This window comes from Cupressus sempervirens, chromosome 7, assembly GCF_028749045.1.
Source record: "Cupressus sempervirens isolate cs-2001-9-10 chromosome 7, ASM2874904v1, whole genome shotgun sequence".
NCBI lineage: Eukaryota > Viridiplantae > Streptophyta > Pinopsida > Cupressales > Cupressaceae > Cupressus > Cupressus sempervirens.
In genome coordinates, this window is record NC_143124.1 from 629256611 (window position 1) to 629275353 (window position 18743).

Consider the following 18743-nt stretch of genomic DNA (forward strand, 5'->3'; position numbering starts at 1 on the left):
TTGTAAGTATGTTGAATTTCCTTGGTTATACCAGTTGGAGATAGAGTATGATCAGATGGCCATTATGCTCGAAGTTGTATGAATAAATGCAATAGAGCAGCAGTAGTCACCTACAGTGATAGCCAGATCACGTTGGCAGTAGGAAGAACAGGTGATTGAAGGCAGTCAAGATACTGGCACATACAGGGTATCGTATAACAGATTTGTGCTTGAACATCAGGCAGAAAGAAAAACAACTCCATAGTCAAGGAAGAAGGGGCCACACTGCATTGGAATTAGCTCTTCGATACATATCCAAAAAGGGAGTAACCTAGTACCGAGTAGACAGCAGGTAGTGGGGTTGGGAGAGATATAGTCCGACATTCACTTACACTCTCCAGCAGGCTCATGTGGCCCTAACTCCCTACGCAGCAATAGCAAGCAAACTGCTGGTAACAATTAGGCTCAGGCAGAGACTAAGGGTGATCGTGAAAGGAGACTTCCAGGTGGGCTAACCGGGTTTCTCAAATGGTAGCAGCATAAGGGACACCATCCACCAGCGGCACAGGTTTATATGTCTAAGGAGTATGGGTATTCACGTCACCTAATAGGGGCATTATCTATTGTTGTAAATCGATTAGTATGTTGTTTAATCATGAGTTTCATATTTATTAGTTGATTTGTATGACTTCAATAGTATGTAGAAGTCTGATTGAACTTCAGACAGCAGAGTAGATATTGCTTGATTGATTTTCATAACTAGGCTGGCACTTTATGTATTTCAATAGGCCAATCAAGTGAACTCTTGAAGATATTCAAATAGTTGTCTTGATTAGTTAACTGTTAATCTGATTGTAATCATGAGCTAATGCTACAGTGACATCTTAGTTAACAGCAGACAATAGTTTACCAACTGTTTGATAAAATCCCTTGGTTAGAGATTCGACTATTTTCCTATAAATTTAAGGGAGAATATTACAGAAGTCTCCAACAAGCATAATTGGCCCTGAGTTGCTGAATAGAGATATGTCCTCTTTTAATGAAGCAAATGGGTTTTCGCTGTCCAAGTTTTGTCTCTTGTACAATTTAGAGTTCTTTGGAGCAAAATAACAAATGGGTTTTCGCTGTCCAAGTTTTGTCTCTTGTACAATTTAGAGTTCTTTCGAGCAAAATAACAAGCAGCCAAACTGAAAATAGTTTCATCTATAGCAACTTGCAGCCATATATATTGTTTGTTTGGGCCTACTTTTAAAAGTTTTACAAATCTGTCCCACTTCTGCTTGATAAGCACCGTAATTCCCCCATGACCTTTCCATGTATCGTTCCTTTTGTTCAAAATTGAAAACTTCCTGTAACCATTGAAATCTAGGACCATGCACCCTTTTGTAATGTTCCTGTTATAAAATAAATCATTTATCAAACTTTTGTAACGGGCCGATTGATTTAATGTATCTCAGACTCATTTTTATTTTTGTTTCCGTAGTTTGTGTCGTCATAGGCTATCTTTGTACACCCTTGGAGAGTTTCTCCACAAGTATTTAAGCACAGCTTGTAGGTAGTCTTTAATCATGCTTTTGGATTATTTTCTATGTACTGTGAATTCCTGTTGGAGTTCTGAATCGTTTGCCATTTCGAAAGTGAAAGATCTTCCCTACTTGGCTTATTCGGTTTCGATGGGATTCAACCCTCACCCTATTCCATTGCATGTAATACTTTGCTTGGATCTGGGAATTCGGAGCACCATCTTTTGGAAAATATTAATTGAAGATAGTTTGTGTTCAAATCTCTATTATTGTTTGGATTCACTTCACAAATTTGGATCTACAAGTTTGGTTATAGAACTTTTCCTTTACTCTCTACCCATACACCATCCACTTCTTCTGATATGAGGTTCATTTTCCATGTGAGTACATTGCTCATTGTGCGGCCCATGCCCCGCTCCTTTCTTTCACCACCCTACGGCCATTTGGCCTTCATCTCCTACATCTTCTGCCACCGTACGGGCAAGCATAGGTCACTATACAGTTGCTAGATATCACAACGTATGGCTAACAATACCTACTTATTCCCATTCCGTACAGCCAACCTTGGTTACCGTACACCACTTCCGTATGGACTTTGCCTACCGTAAATCACTATCGTGCGGACTTTGTCCATTGCACACAACCTTCGTACGGATCCTGTCCATCGTACACCATTGCATCACCAATCGTACGAACTCATCCTAGCCCACACCGTACAGTCTATACCGTACGGCCATATTTCATGAATGTCCCTGCAACTTGACACCATACATATCCGTACTTCCCTCTATAGTAGATGTACACTTTCGTTTTCGTAGTATTCTCTCTCAAAAAGGAGCAAGGCCATTACAGTGGTATTAGAGCTGGTGATCTTGCCAGCTTGTGAACAATGAATGAGAGTTTATAGCCGAATGAGGAGGCCACATTCTGTTGATCGAATGGCTGCCGAATCGGAACCAACAATTGCTAAACTCGTAGCACTACTTAGGGAACTTGCCAAGAATCAAGCACATATGACGGATACGCAATGACTCATGGAAGAAACTTTCAAGAAGTTGGTGGACAATAAAATATCCAGAGAACAAAATGGTCACAGCACAGACTCGGTGTCGGGTAAATTGAACCCTCATCCAACACGCTCTCGGCCTTCCATGCCGACTTTTCCCCCACGAGCAGAGGTGCAACACAGAGGCAAACAACCAACCTTTGAAGAGATGCAAGAACAACTGAGAGAAGACTGGAAGAGTGCAAATCTTGAGGAAGATATATCCTACAAAGATTACACGGATTTGAGAATGAGATATTCAGGAGGCGAATACTGAGGCTATTTTAATGATGATCTCAAAAGAAAGTTGAGTAAAGTCAATCTGTCTCCATTTGACAGATCTGGTTCCATATTTGCACAAGCATGGGTAATGAAGGCCGATACTTTCTTCCAGCTGAATCTTATGCCTGAAGAAGCAATCAAATTCGCGGTGTTGCACTTGGAGGGAGTTGTGCATGAGTGGTGGCATCACAACACCATCACATTTGGACATGATCAAATAAATACTTATGCAAAATCCATGGAGAGATTGATAGAGCGATTCTATGGTAAAGATTTGGAACTTTATTTCAAAGATTTGGCACAACTGAGACAAACTGGATCGGTCGATCAGTTCATTGCAGAATTTCAGGAACTCTTTGTTTTGGTCATGGACATTTCTGAAAGAAGACGGGTGGTGCTCTTCATGGATGGACTGACAGAACCTCTTAAAGGTTGGGTAAAGGGGTTCAATCTTGCCACCTTGTCGGAGGCAATCAATAAAGCACGAAGTATGGCATCGTCATCGGCATTATCCTCCCGAAGTTACTCACATTCTACACCACCGATGTTTTTGAGGGACAAACGTCTACTCAGGAAGTTGTTGTTAGACGAAGCTACCAGACACGAACTTCGAAGGAAGAAACTGTGTTTCAATTGCAAGGGACCTTGGGCGCCTGGCCATAGATGCCTCGGAAAGGGAAAGATCCATTACATTGACGTCATGTCCGATGATGAGGATGAACTCCGAGGAAACACTCGCCGAAGAACACCCACATCACGATGTAACAACCTACCTTGTTTTGCTATTTTAATGTCTATTTCTTCCACTGGAATTTAGTCAAACGATTGGCTTGCAACTAAACTTTTTAATAGTTTTCAGCTTGATGTTGATTAATGGTTTTTTCAAGATTGTTTGTGATTCATATAAGATGCAGATAGGAGGCAACATAAAACCATATGCAGCTAATAACAATGACCATTTATTTATTTGTTGTTTCCAGATTATCAGAAAGTTACAACTACCATAACAATCATATCTTCTCATTAAACTCAACACATTATATCAATTATAGAGTTCAATGATGGTCCATACCAATTGCGGCTACAGTCGTGTTAATAGTTCTGAAATTGCTACAATAACTCGTAGCTACAGTGATCCGGACTGCGACAGTAACTTGCTGCTATAGTACCGCGCTACAGTGATTCGGCTGCTACAGTAACTCGCTGCTACAGTACTGCGCTACAATGATTCGACTGCTACAGTAACTCGCTGCTACAGTACCGCTCTATAGTGATTCGGCTGCTATAGGAACTTGCTACTACAGTATCGCACTATAGTGATTCGGCTGCTACAGGAACTTGCTGTTACCATGTTGAATCTCAAGACCATATCTTTCAATGGCATCAAGATTTCCAGCTTGAAGGGATTTCGTCCTTCAAACTATTGAGATATAATCTCCAGAATATTACCCAATTTCTTTGATATTTCCAAGCATGAATAAAAGAGAGCTATCCTCTTTCTTTTAATCCCTTCCTCACTCGCTCCACGCTTCCGTCTTGCCAATGTGGGATAATACATGAGTTTTAATATTACTTCTTTTTTTCCTTTTACAAAGTCCATGTATGTACTCAAAAGGGGGGCTCTTGATTTTTTATAAAGTGACTTTATGAAACATTATAATATTTAATTTAAATAGTCACTTTACCGTTGTAACTTCAAACATTAAAATAATATACCAAATAAACTTGGAATCCCACATATAATAGCTCATTAGAAAGAGCCCAACAAAACGCGTCTCATCGTGTCACTGAAAATTGAAGGCACTGCATCCCCCCATTGGCTTACTAAAAATAGTAAGTCTTTCCGAAAACCCAACAAATGAACTCCATTTGGCCTGTAATTAAATTTGACTAGGCCAAATAACCTTAGGATCCCTTTTGAATTCCTAGTTAGCCCTCGGGACCATACAAGAATGGGCTAATGAAAACATACATCCAGACTGCCTAAGTGGGGGACATTACAGTCTGCCCCTCTTGAAATTGCGCTTCCCCAAGCAATCTCAATCAAGATGCTGAATAATCTCCTCTGCCTCCCATGTCGCATCCTCAACTAGTAGGTTCCTCCACTTCACTAGGTACTCCCTGATAGTCCACCTGCAAAGCACTCTCTCCTTGGAGTCAAGTATAGCCTCGGGAATCAAGATAAGCTTTCCCTCATCATCGAGAGGTGGATATACTACTGAAGGCACCACATTATGCCCCAATGCCTTCTTGAGACGTGACACATGGAACACATTATGCACTTTACTGTCTACAGGCAGCTCCAACTCATAAGCTACCTCACCTACTCTCCTGATTACTTTGAATGGTCCATAGTAGCGTGGTTTCAATTTCTCTGCTCCACTCCTCTTGAGAGAGGACTTTTTATATGGCTATAACATGAGGTACACCATGTCTCCTACCTCGAAAGACCTCTCAACCCTGTGCTGATCAGCATATTGCTTCTGCTGATTTTGTGCTTTTTGCAAATTTTCTTTCAAGGATCGCATAATGTCCTGACACTCCTACAATATATCCTTGGCCTTAGGCACCCTACTGTCCCCAAATAACAAATCCAGAAAATTAGGAGCATCATACCCGTACAGTGCCATGAAAGGGGTCATTTGAATAGACATATGGAAAGAGGTATTATAGGAGTACTCCCCTAGATGTAGCCACTTCACCCAAGCCTTCTGCTCTCCTGCAATGTAGTTTCGAAGGTACCCCTCAACCCATTTATTCACTATCTCTGTCTGCCCATCAGTTTGGGGGTGGTAATTGGTACTTGGAGTTAGCTCTGTTCCACACAACCTGAACAACTCCTGCCAAAAGTGGCTCATAAACCTACTATCCCTGTCGCTAACTATGTTCTGTGGCATCCCATGTAATCGAAATACCTCTCGAAAGAATAGCTCTGTTCTCTATACTGCTGAATATGTGGACGAAATCGCAAAGAAATGTGCAAATTTCGTCAATCTGTCTACCACAACAAAAATACAATCTTGACCCTATACCTTTGGAAGGTCTGTGATAAAATCCATGGAAATGCTATCCCACTTCTTCTCTGGTATAGGTAGGGGTTGTAGTAAACTGCCTGGAAAGGAATGTTCCTGTTTGTTCTGCTGACATACTGGGCACTCCCTAACGAACTGTAGCACTTCTGACTTAAGCCCCTTCCAAGTGAAGTGCTCTCTCACCTGCCGATATCTCTTAAAAAATCCTGGATGTCCTGCTAATGGTGAATCATGATATGCTCTCAAGATCTTTTGCTTCATGGTAGACCCGAGTACCAAATAAATCCTTCCCTTGTAAATGATCAAATCATTTACAACAGTGTATCGACTATCCTGAATAGCTCCTTCAATAACACTAGATGCCCAACTATCCTTAGCATACTCTGCCAAGATCAACTCTCTCCAATCATCCATGACTATCCCAACAGCAAGCAAATGAGGCCTTCTGCATAAAGCATCTGCGACAATATTTTTCTTCCCTTTGACATAGACTATGTCAAAATCATAGGCCTGTAACTTACTCACCCATTTCTGTTGCCTGTCATTAAGATCCTTCTGTCTAAGGAAATGTTTCAAGCTATTATGATCTGTTTTTACAGTGAATCGGCTCCCTGCTAAGTATTTCGTGAACTTAGCTAGCGCATGCATGATTGCTGGCATTTCTTTGTCATAGATGCTGTAAGTTCTCTCAACACCTCGTAATTTCCTGCTCTCATATGCAATGGGATATTTGTGCTGCATGAGGACAACTCCTACGCCCTCTCCCGAGGCATAACACTGCAGCTCAAAAGGCCTGGTGAAATCTGGAATGGCTAAAATAGGACATGTACTCATCAGCTCCTTGAAACTGTCAAAACAATCTTGAGCCCTCTCTGACCACTTGAAACTGTCTCTCCGTGTCAAATTTGTAAGTGGTGCTGCTATCTGTGAAAATCCCTTCACAAATCTGCGGTAGAACCCGCAAAGCTCAAGAAATCCCTTGAGTTGTGAAGTGTTCCTCGGCGGTGGCCAATCCAAAATGGCCCTGATCTTGTCTGGGTCAACCCGAACACTTCCTGCACTATTAATATGCCCTAGATAGAGCAACTCTATCATCCCAAACTCACATTTACTCATCTTGGCATATAATGACTCCCTCTCTAGAATGCTGAGCACTGCATCAATATGCTTCAAATGTTCGTCCCAAGTACGGCTGTATATCAGTATATCATCAAAAAAAATCAACACAAACTTCCTCAACTGATCTCTGAATACTCTATTCATACAGGACTGGAAAGTGGCGGGGGCATTAGTCAACCCAAAGGGCATGACTAAGAACTCAAAATGTCCGTAGTGGCATCTAAAAGCTGTCTTCTCCACATCCACCTTTCTAACCCGTATTTGGTGGTAGCCGGATCTCAAATCAATCTTAGAGAAGTAGCATACACCATGTAATTCATCAATAAGCTCATCAATGTGCGGAATAGGGTATCGGTTCTTGATTGTCTTCTTGTTTAGCTCCCTATAATCAATGCACATCCTCATTGTACCATCCTTCTTCTTCACCAATACTACTGAAGAAGCGAAAGGGCTCTTGCTTGGCCGTATGTGCCCTATGTCAATCAACTCCTTGATTGCCTTTTCTATTTCATCCTTTTTGGATGGCGGTAGGGTGTGATGATGACTGGCTTAGCCCCTTCCTCTAACTCAATAACATGCTCGATTCCCCTATCCGAGGGTCTCCCTGGAGGTATCTCACAAAACACCTTAGTATGTTTGGTTATTATTTTTTGTACATCAAGTGGATACTCCTGTTTATGCTGCTCTGTCACCTCAGGCATTACTCTGAACTCTGCTGTCCACTGCACCTGGTTGTGTCTGAAGAAACTCTGCATCCGCTTGAGTGACACCACTCGAAGTCTCCCATCTGACAAACCTCTGAGCACTATCTTCTTACCATTTGCCTCAAACCTCATTTCCATTTTTTGGAGGTTAAATGTAAACTCTTCTAGATATTTCATCCAATTCATCCCAAGCACCATATCCTGATCACCAATGTTGACGACAAAGAAATCTCCCACCATGTCATAATCTCCCAAACGAAGCTGCAAGTTGGAGATTTTTTTGGTACACTCAATTTTGAAGCCATCGGCAACCATCACCTTAAATCCCCTATGCTCCTCTGTATGTAGCCCTCTGCGTGACACAAACTTCTCATCAATGAAGTTATGTGTTGCCCCTGTATCAATGAGTGCCACAAATCTTTGTCCATCCAAAGTTCCCGTAACACTGAAAGTGACGGCCTCCTGTATACTGGACAACTGAGCCATCGTGCTATCACTGCCTGCTTCCTCATGTGAAGAATTATCATCTCCATCTGATTCTGATGACTGCTCTGAATCTCCATCCACTGACTCTTCGGTTGAAAAGTACTCCATCTGCTTAGCTTTTGCTTTCAATGGACAATTATGTGACAAATCCTAAGGCTCCCTGCAATGAAAACAAAGCTTCTTCTTCCTGAGGTCATTAAGTGTCTCATTGTCCAACCTCTTACTTTCCTCCTTAGGTGGTTGAGCCTCTCTATGAAAAGGTTTACTGTCCTTATCTTTCCTCGAAGGGAAACTCTTTGCCTGGAATTTATTTTTAGAAGCTGAAGAGGAATCCATGTCACGAGCTTTCTTAATGGCTTCCGGAAAAGTGGGAGGGTTGAGAGCTTTAATCCACCCTCTCAACGGATCAGCTAACCCATTCATAAATAGAACCAGTATCCTCCGTTCAGATACATCTGTTACTAACACTGCAAGTTTCTAAAACTCTGAAATGTATGTTTCCAATGATCCCCACTGTTTAAGCTGAGCTAACTCCTTGAAATGGAGTTCTGGATCCTTTTTATCAAAACGTTCAATCAGTCTCTCCGTAAACTCCACGTATGAGGTAATGTGTGTATGACCCATAGTGACCATACCATGATGCCACCACTCGTGTGCTAACCCATCCAGATGAATTGTTGCATACTTAATAGCTTCTTCCTCAGGCATAGGGTTCAATTGAAAGTATGTGTCAAGTTTTTGAACCCAAGCTCTTGCTGTAGACTTCCCGGAACCATCATAATATGGTAACTGAAGTTTCCCTACTTTCTTCCGTAGCTCATAGGTCTGGTTCCTATCATGTCCTCGTGGCATATGTTTCATCCGCACATCCATATACTCCCTAAAGGTAATTGCAGCAGTAAAATTTGGACCTCCGGCTTCCCAATCTCTCCTCAACTGGTCCTGTATATCGGTGATCTGGGGCTCTGGTACGGGCTGCTCTGGAGCTCTAGGAGGAAATGTGGGAGTCATAGGCCTCAAACTCACTGTCCTAGCTTGCTGGGGTGCATGACCGAAATTGTTCCCAACTTGTTCACCTCCATTATGTGTCCCATCTTGATTATTCCCATTTTGATTGATACCATTCTGATTATTACCATTCTGATTATTTCCTCCAGCTATGTTAGCGTTCAACCCCATTTGACGGGCCATCATCTGCATCATAAGCTCCAATCTCTGATTTTGTTCCTTTGCCCTCTGTTTTGCTAGTCGTTGTCCTTGTGCCAAGGTCTCTAATAACTGTAAGAATCTTTCCTCTCCAAGATCACGAGCCTTCTTGTCTCCCATATTGCCAATAACCTGTTCACCTGTATCAATATGATCCTCTAGATTTCCCTGCTCCTCTTGTCCTGTGTTTAGACGAGCCCTGGTTCTTCTTAAATTATAGTGATGAGTTAAAGGTTGAACACTCCAATTTGTCATATCACCACTTGTTCATTGTGTTTGTACCCACTAGGATGACAGGATAAACAAGCTCTGATACCACTGTAACAACCTGCCTTGTTCTGCTATTTTAATGTCTATTTCTTCCACTGGAATTTAGTCAAATGATTGGCTTGCAACTAAATTTTTTAATAGTTTTCAGCTTGATGTTGATTAATGGTTTTTTCAAGATTGTTTGTGATTCATATAAGATGCAGATAGGAGGCAACATAAAACCATATGTAGCTAATAACAATGACCATTTATTTATTTCTTGTTTCCAGATTATCGGAAAGTTACAACTACCATAACAACCATATCTTCTCATTAAACTCAACACATTATATCAATTAAAGAGTTCAATGATGGTCCATACCAATTGCGGCTACAGCCGTGTTAATAGTTCTGAAATTGCTACAGTAACTCGCAGCTACACTGATTCGGACTGCGACAGTAACTCGTTGCTACAGTACCGCGCTACAGTGATTCGGCTGCTATAGGAACTTGCTGCTACAATACCGCGCTACAGTGATTCGGCTGCTACAGGAACTTGCTGTTACCATGTTGAATCTCAAGACCATATCTTTCAATGGCATCAAGATTCCAGCTTGAAGGGATTTCGTCCTTCAAACTATTGAGATATAATCTCCAGAATATTACCCAATTTCTTTGATATTCCCAAGCATGAATAAAAGAGAGCTATCCTCTTTCTTTTAATTCCTTCCTCACTCGCTCCACGCTTCCATCTTGCCAATGTGGGATAATACATGATTTTTAATATTACTTCTTTTTTTCCTTTTACAAAATCCATGTATGTACTCAAAAGGGGGACTCTTGATTTTTTATAAAGTGACTTTATGAAACATTATAATATTTAATTTAAATAATCACTTTACCATTGTAACTTCAAACATTAAAATAATATACCAAATAAACTCAGAATCCCACATATAATAGCTCATTAGAAAGAGCCCAACAAAACGCATCTCATCCTGTCACTGAAAATTGAAGGCACTGCATCCCCTCATTGGCTTACTAAAAATAGTAAGTCTTTTCGAAAACCCAACAAATGAACTCTGTTTGGCCTGTTATTAAATTTGACTAGGCCAAATAACCTCAGGATCCCTTTTGAAGTCTTGGTTAGCCCTCGGGACCATACAAGAATGGGCTAACGACAACATACATCCAGACTGGCTAAGTGGGGGACATTACACACGACAACACTGACATGGTTAGTTTGAATTGTACGGAAAGAATTATAGCTTTGGTGTGGCACAGAGGAACTATTGCCCTAGCTGGTAGCTCGAGGTGCATAGTTTTTTCGGGTACGGGTACCCTTAAGGGACAGAGAGTTACGATGATGTTGGATAGCGGAGCTACTCTAAATTTCATAAACTCATCTCTGGTAAAGCGAAGAGGTCTACCCACGGAGACACATGCAAGCTTTTAGGTCAAGGTTGCTGGAGGGAGTATTCTGCCCTGCACACACCTGATTCTTCAGCTAAGTATCACAATGGCGAATCACACGATGACTGAGGATTTCTTCATAGTAGACCTGAATGACATGGAAGTTATTCTAGGCATACAGTGGATGGAGACACTTGATGAATACATTTAGAGTTTCAAACTAATGGACTTCACTTTTGTTGTCAATGGAAAGAAGGTTGTCCTCCGTGGAATGGCAAATGAAGGTCCGAAGGAAGTTTCTGCACATCGGATGGAGGCAATTTTTCGGCATGATGACATTGCGTGAGCTGCGCATTGTTTTATCTCGACAGAACCTATAAAAGGGCATCGAAAACCTCTATAGGATGATGAACTCCAGAATATTTTTAATAAACATGATACGATTTTCATTGAGATTCCTCCTGGCATACTGCCTCATCAAGGGTTTGAGCATACTATCAAGTTGGAAGCGGGAGCCAAGCTGGTCATAACCACACCATACCGCCATCCAAAGAAATTCAAAGATGAGATCGAAAAACAATTCAGGAACTGCTAGAGAAAGAATGGATCCGATCGAGTTCTAGCCCTTTTGCGTCATCTGTGGTTTTGGTCAAAAGGAAGGATGGGACGATGCGCATGTGTGTGGACTACCATGCATTAAACAAAAAAAAATAAAGAATAGATATCTCATTCCAAGGATAGACGAGTTGCAGGATGAGTTGCATGGTGCAATTTATTTTTTGAAAATAGATCTTCGTTCCGAATACCATCAGATCCGCATGAGGGAGGAAGACATAGAAAAGACGGCCTTTCATTGCCACTAAGAACATTATGAGTTTCTGGTCATGCCATTCGGATTGACAAACGCACCTGCTACATTCCAATCATGCATGAATCACATTTTCAACAAACAATTGCGTAAGTACTTATTGGTATTTTTTGATGATATTCTTGTTTATAGCAGGACATGGGAGGAGCACCTGAAGCATCTGGATGAAGTCGTAAAGATCATGGAGGAGCAATCTTTGTTCACCAAGCAATCCAAATGTGAATTCGACATGACAAAAATATTGTACCTGGGGCATGATGTCAATAAATACGGAGTTCAAGTCCATCAGGAGAAGATTCAGGCTATCCTTGATTGGCCTCCCCCAAAATCACTTACAGATTTGCGAGGATTTTTTGGGCTATGCAGCTATTACCAGACGTTCGTCAAAGGATTCTTTCAGCTCAGTGCACCTCTGACGGATCTGACAAAGAAGGGGTCTTTCCAGTGGAACGAAAAGGCACAACTCACTTTCAATAAATTGAAAGAGGCAATGAGCACTTGTCCCGTACTTGCATTACTTTACTTCACTCGACCATTCATTTTGCAGTGCGACGCGTTCGGAGAAGGCATTGGCGCAATACTGATGCAAGATAGACACCCCATAGCTTATGAGAGTAGGAACCTTATGTAGATAGAATGTCTCTATTCCATCTACGACAAAGAGATGTTGGCCATCGTACATGCACTAACCAAGTTTTGACAGTATCTGGTAGGTGCCAAGTTTTTCGTGCGCACTGATCACAATAGTTTGAGATATTTTCTAGAGCAACAGGATTTGAATGAGAGGCAACAGAAATGGGTAAGCAAGGTTCAGGCCTTTGATTTTGACATTGAATATGTAAAAGGAAAAGAAAAATTGAAACTCCAATTTTGTGGCCCCTATCGTGTAACTCGCCGCATTGGGGAAGTTGCCTATGAGCTGGAACTTCCGGAGGGTAGCTGTATTCATCATGTCTTCCATGTTTCTTGTCTAAAGAAAGCCGTAGGGAAAAACATCACAGTTGCTACTGACCTCCCACGACTCAATGAAGAAGGCAAATTCATATTGAAACCGACGAGATCATCAAAGTTTGTGAGAAGACTTTGTAGACCCGCATTGTGAAGGAATATTTGGTGCGTTGGAAACACTTGCCATTGGACGACGCGCCATGGGAGGGTGAGCACATTCTCCAACACCTGGCATTGCATTTTCTTGAGGACAAGCAAATTTTGGGATGGGAGGACTGTAATATCCCTGTTATAAAACAAATCATTTATCAAACTTTTGTAATGGGCTGATTGATTTAATATATCTCGGACCCATTTTTATTTTTGTTTCCGTAGTTTGTGTCGCCGTCAGCTATCTTTGTACACCCTCAAAGAGTTTTCTGACGGGTATTTAAGCATGGCTTGTAGGTAGTCTTTAATCATGCTTTTGGATTATTTTCTATGTACTGCGAATTCTTGTTGGAGTTTTGGATTGTTCACCATTTCGAAAGTGAAAGATCTTCCCTACTTGGCTTATTCGGTTTCGGTGGCATTCAACCCTCACTCTATTCTGTTGCATGTAATACTTTGCTCAAATCTGGCAAGTTGGAGCACCATCTTTTGGCAATTATTAATTGAAGATTGTTTGTGTTCAAATCTCTATTATTGTTTGGATTCACTTCACAAATTTGGATCTACAAGTTTGGTTATAGAACTTTTCCTTTACTCTCTACCCATACACCATCCACTTCTTCCAACACGAGGTTCATTTTCCGTGTGACTACATTACCGATTTATTTGTTCCTCTTGTTGAGTAAAAGTTAGATCTTCATCTAGATAGATATGAGTTCCTCTAAGCAACCCCTATTCCTAAGGATGAAATTTTTATCCTCTAGGTATTTTAAAACAACTCTTACGTGTCTATCTCTTCCACCATCCATCTTTTTACCTATCATGTTTACTTGTTGAATAGTACATGTCCATTTCAGCATATCAATAAGAAAATCTCTTGCTAGTATATCAGTCATTTCCCTTTCTCCAAAGTCTTTCAACCCTTTGATGATGTTATATGGAGCCTTACCCCATTTGTCCTGTTCTTCCCTTATTTGAAACTTGATTTGTTGCTCAATGATCTCCTTTTGTTTACTTGTTGAACTGCCTACAACTTGAGACCACGATTTAGCCTCTTCTGTCCTTTACTTTAAAGTATATTCTTTGAATTCTATATTTGCTAAGGCTGATTGGATTTCCTCCAATTGGATGGCACCCACCTCTTTCACAATTTCCTTTTCTTTATTCCCTGTTACCCTCCATAGTGCTATTTCTTGTTTTAATATTTCCAATTCTTGCTATTCAATATGCATTTTGGATTGCATGATCGAGATTTGTTCTTTAAGGCTTTTGTTCTCTCATTCTATTTTGCTTGTGTATTCAATTACTCCAAACACTTTGGTCTCTTCTTCCTAGTTCCTTGTTTCTACAGTTTACATCCTTTTTAAGTCCATAAGCTCTTCAACATACAAATTTGAAGATCACAAGTGTGGTGTTTTAGTCGGGCTGTAATAGATATCCTCATCTTGTTTACGTTCATTTTTGTCTTCTTTGCTTGCTACGCTAGTTTCAGCTTGAATTGCGTTTAATGTGGTGTTCTTTCTGGATTGTACCTTTTTTTGCAGTCCTATTTCGTTTTCTTTCTATGTTTCTTGCTTCATATTAACTTGGTATGTTTTGTCAGATATTTCGTTGATTCTCGGTAATATCATAGCTAAATGATTTTTATTCATTTGTCTGCCCTTCCGATCTATCTATGTCTTAGGATGCCTTTGTATTGTTTTGCGTTTACCAATATTAGTTTTTCACCTATATTATGTGCCTGATTTAAGAAGTTTTTCATATCAGATTGACAAACCTCAGTTAGACTTTCTATTGTAGTTAAGAACTGATGTGTTGAATGACCTCCTGCTCTCTGCTTCCAACCTCCGTGGTGTAGCAAGCTAGCTATTGTTCCTGTTAACTGGGATTGTAGATTCCCATTGAATCCCCCCTCATCACCTCTATCCAGACAAAAAAATTTGTTCCCCTCCAACAAAAAAGACCCCTCCAAAATGGATTTGTGGCAAACCATTTTGAGTTTCTTGCGTGTTTCCCCAGGGCTAGGCCCCATGTTGAATGCACGGTGACAGCCCAAAAAAAGTTTCACGATTACTCTTTATTAGTTCCTACAAGTTTTTCGTTTGCAGTTTTCAGTGTGTCGATTAATGTTTAATGTTTTCAATGAACCCAGAAATGCCTTGATTGCGATAATGAAGTGCAGAAAATAAAAATAAAGAAAGATAGACAAAAGAGACAGGGGAATAGCTAGCAAGCACACCTATTAAAGACCTTTTGTTGATTCGAATTTGAACCCACTTCTTTGTTCATTTTTGTTCGAGGATCCACTGCTCTGTTCGTTTCTGCCTTTGGACCCACTTCTCTGTTCGATGCTCCATGTTTTTGTGTTGTTCCTTTGAACCCACTTCCTAGTTAACCATTCCATTGTTCAATGCTCCTCTACTATCGTTCTTGCTTGTGTGTAAATGTAATAGAAATCCCTAGTTTTGGGCCTAGAATAAGGAGTTTATGGTTAGGCTGTAGGATGAAGTCATTTGGACAAAAGGGTTGTACAATCTTAGTTTGGCATCATAATTGAAGATTGTTGAGAGTTTGGAGACTTGGGGTTTGTTGATGTCAATTTTGTACCACTACATAACATATAGCAATTCAATACTTGATATGGAATATCAAACACTCAATTCTTCTCTTGAAAAGTTAATACTCATGAAGACATGAGACAAACTCCAATGTTTCTTACACCTGTGGATACTAACTCAGTTATCGATGTGATTTGTTGGTAATCATGTAGGTGGCCTTACGTTGTTCATTCAAGGATGACTTGGGTTTTGGTGTAATGGTGATGATGATGGGTTTGTAAAATATATGAGTGCCAAAGAATGTTGATGGTGGTGATGATGGGGGTGTGTCTACCAATGATGCTTCTCCTAATTTCTCTGTTGATTGAACTCCAACTATTAAACTATCTGCTACTCTACTCTTACTTCTATGAATGGAAAGATTAGCAAATGGATGGGGATCAAATCTGATGAAAGCTAACCAACGGCTCTACCTCCATTGATGCAATGATTCAAGAGAAAAAGATTAGTCTACCATGCAAGGCTTCCTAACAAGCCGTTAGGATACTAGTCGCCTAGTTATAGATCCCTATCAAACATCCACTAATATCACCATGCAACTATCCATCTACTCTTACTCTTACTTAGCAACTTTCTCAAAATGAAATCTACTTTAATAGCTTCAAGGGAAATCTAACTTTAATTATCGCAAGTAGAAACCATGCAATAACACCAAATGTTCTTAATCACCATGCAAGTCACAACAATGATAAAGAGAAGCGATTTTGGTATTATCTTAGCAACAATTTTCTTCGACCCTTTACAAATGAGAGCAAATGGCCTTATATAGAGGCCAAAAGTACAACCAACGGTAGAGATTAAGAGGCAAAACCAACGATCCAGATTGGATCCTAGAAACCCTAATTAGGGTTGCCACCCCATCGGCCAATGAGAAGACGCCACCTCATCAATGGGCCAATGAAAAAAAAAGGAAAAGTGGCAACCAATGAGAATGCACCAAAATGGTAGCCAATTAGAATTAGACACCTATCCTACTTGAGAAGAAGGAGAATTTGCCACTTAGGCTTACATCAAATGATCTACTAATATAGTTCTACCCCTTTCTTTCATCTTTTTAGCCAAAGTATGAATTTGGCTAGCTTGTCATTGACTTCCTTCATGGGAGGGCAAAGGGTATGCTTCATTTTGAGCTCAGCCAAATTCATCATGTTGCTTGTTGCTTGTAGTGTCTTTTTATGATCCTTCTCATATTCCTTCGCATGTCCGATAAAGGCATTGATGGAGGCAAAGGTGCCCAAATGTTTCTTCTTGATGGCAACCTTCCCCAAGTCATCCAATCTCGATTCAAATTCTATCTCATTGACGTTCTCCTCTTTGATATCTTCAAAATCAAGCACATCCCCAATATCGCTCATCATGGTTGAAATGGAAGTGTCAACGCCTGGGCTGTGCTTTGCAATCTCATTTTGTACCTCTTAAAGTATTCTCAATCTGATAGTCAAAGCAACAAACCAAGACTCCACCGCACTCAATCCTCCTTCATCTATCAACTTATCTCTTTCCAAATATTCCTTTGGTAGCTCAATGAATGCCTGTAGCCTGGGAATGGCTAAATCCTTGACTGGAAGGAAATTGTTCCACTCACCTTCAAATGTTCTGAATTTGTCTCTAATAACCACTAATAACCTGAATGTCGAGACAAAGGAAGGCAAGAAATTTCGCCCATCTTGGATTGTATCATGGATCTAATCCTTGACTTCACACAGCTGAGCCGATATCTCTTCTGTGTTGCTCCCGTTGTCTTGTGGATGGGCTCCCTGATGCAACTGTTGGATAGGCTGGCAATCTCTTTAATACCTGTTTTTGGCCTCCAACTTTACAATCCTTTCGTTTGCCTTCCTCAATCTTTCTTTGATTGAAACCATGCCTTCTTGGATCTCCTCACATTCCATGTCATCCGTGATTCTTCCCAAGTTATGTTCAACTATCTCATATTCTTGAGTTACAATCTCATCCAATGCCTTGCTAACCGTTCGTATATCAATCTGAACTTTTCGGTAACCATCGTTGTCGCTCCTGATTACCTTTGCCATCGTTTTTGCAATTTGCTTTTGGTTCTCGCTATCACCTTTTTCCATTAATCCTTGCATATCTTCAATTGTTCAAGCAATCAATACCTCACCTCTTGGCATAAGAATTTGCCTTAACCATAGTGGTGTAGTGCATCTCCCCAAATTTGGATTTAGTTCGACTAGCAAAGCATCACCAACGGCCTCAGGCACTTGACTTATTTCCTCAATATCAATTGGCCTATCCTCTTCTTCACTAGTGACTGTCACATCCTCTCCATGTTGGTTCTCTGAAAGAGGAGAGTACTCGGTGCTATTACTGTAACCACTTGATTCTAAATCAGAGCTCACCTCTACTGTGGCCCTTTGTCCACTTGTATTATCCTCTTGGCTTCTAGCCTCAATTATACTCTCCCTTAATGTTGTTGCATTCTATTTCTTTGCTGGAGGTTCCTAATGTTCTTTACTTTTCTCAACCTCCAAACGTCTCTTCTTGCTCTTAACTGTTCTTTGTTGCTGGCTACTGCCTTAACCTTTTTGTCTGACTGACTCTGCTAGACTTTCCTTCGGTTTCATCTTCTCGTAAGGCATACCTTCTGACTTTTTAATTCCTTAACTTGCCATTGTACCACAACTCGATGTGCAAATCAACTGTCCTCATAACTGCCTCCAAGGAAGGATCCTAATGATCATTGCAATCCACTAGATTCAACTCTGTTCCATCCACTATATCATAATCTTCTCTTAGCACATTTTCATCATCTTCTAGTTGATCGGGAATATCAAGGCCTCTCCATCTAATTGCCCTCATCATGTTCACTGACAATCTTGAGAAAGCTAGCTTTCTAACGTGAAATCCCATGCATTGGCCCATAAATCCTCTATAGTAGGAACATGTTTGAATGCATTCTCATGAGATGCCTTGATAAGACCATTAGGATCAAATCCTTGCCTTGCTCTATGCCATGATAGATGATACCATTCTAATTCTTTCTCCGCAATTGCAAAGGCGATAGGATTGGGGCAACTATCATTGCCAATTCCAAATGAGATGGTAATCCCTATCTCACCTTTAAGTTTCATCATTTTGTCATAATGCTCCAATTGCCTAG

At 40.6% G+C, this 18743-nt stretch overlaps 1 protein-coding gene across 1 annotated transcript in view; it reads left to right on the plus strand.

The window, feature by feature from the left end:
• Positions 1–18743, plus strand: part of URE (urease) — a 356063-nt gene that overhangs the window by 242772 nt on the left and 94548 nt on the right. The window lies entirely within an intron of this gene.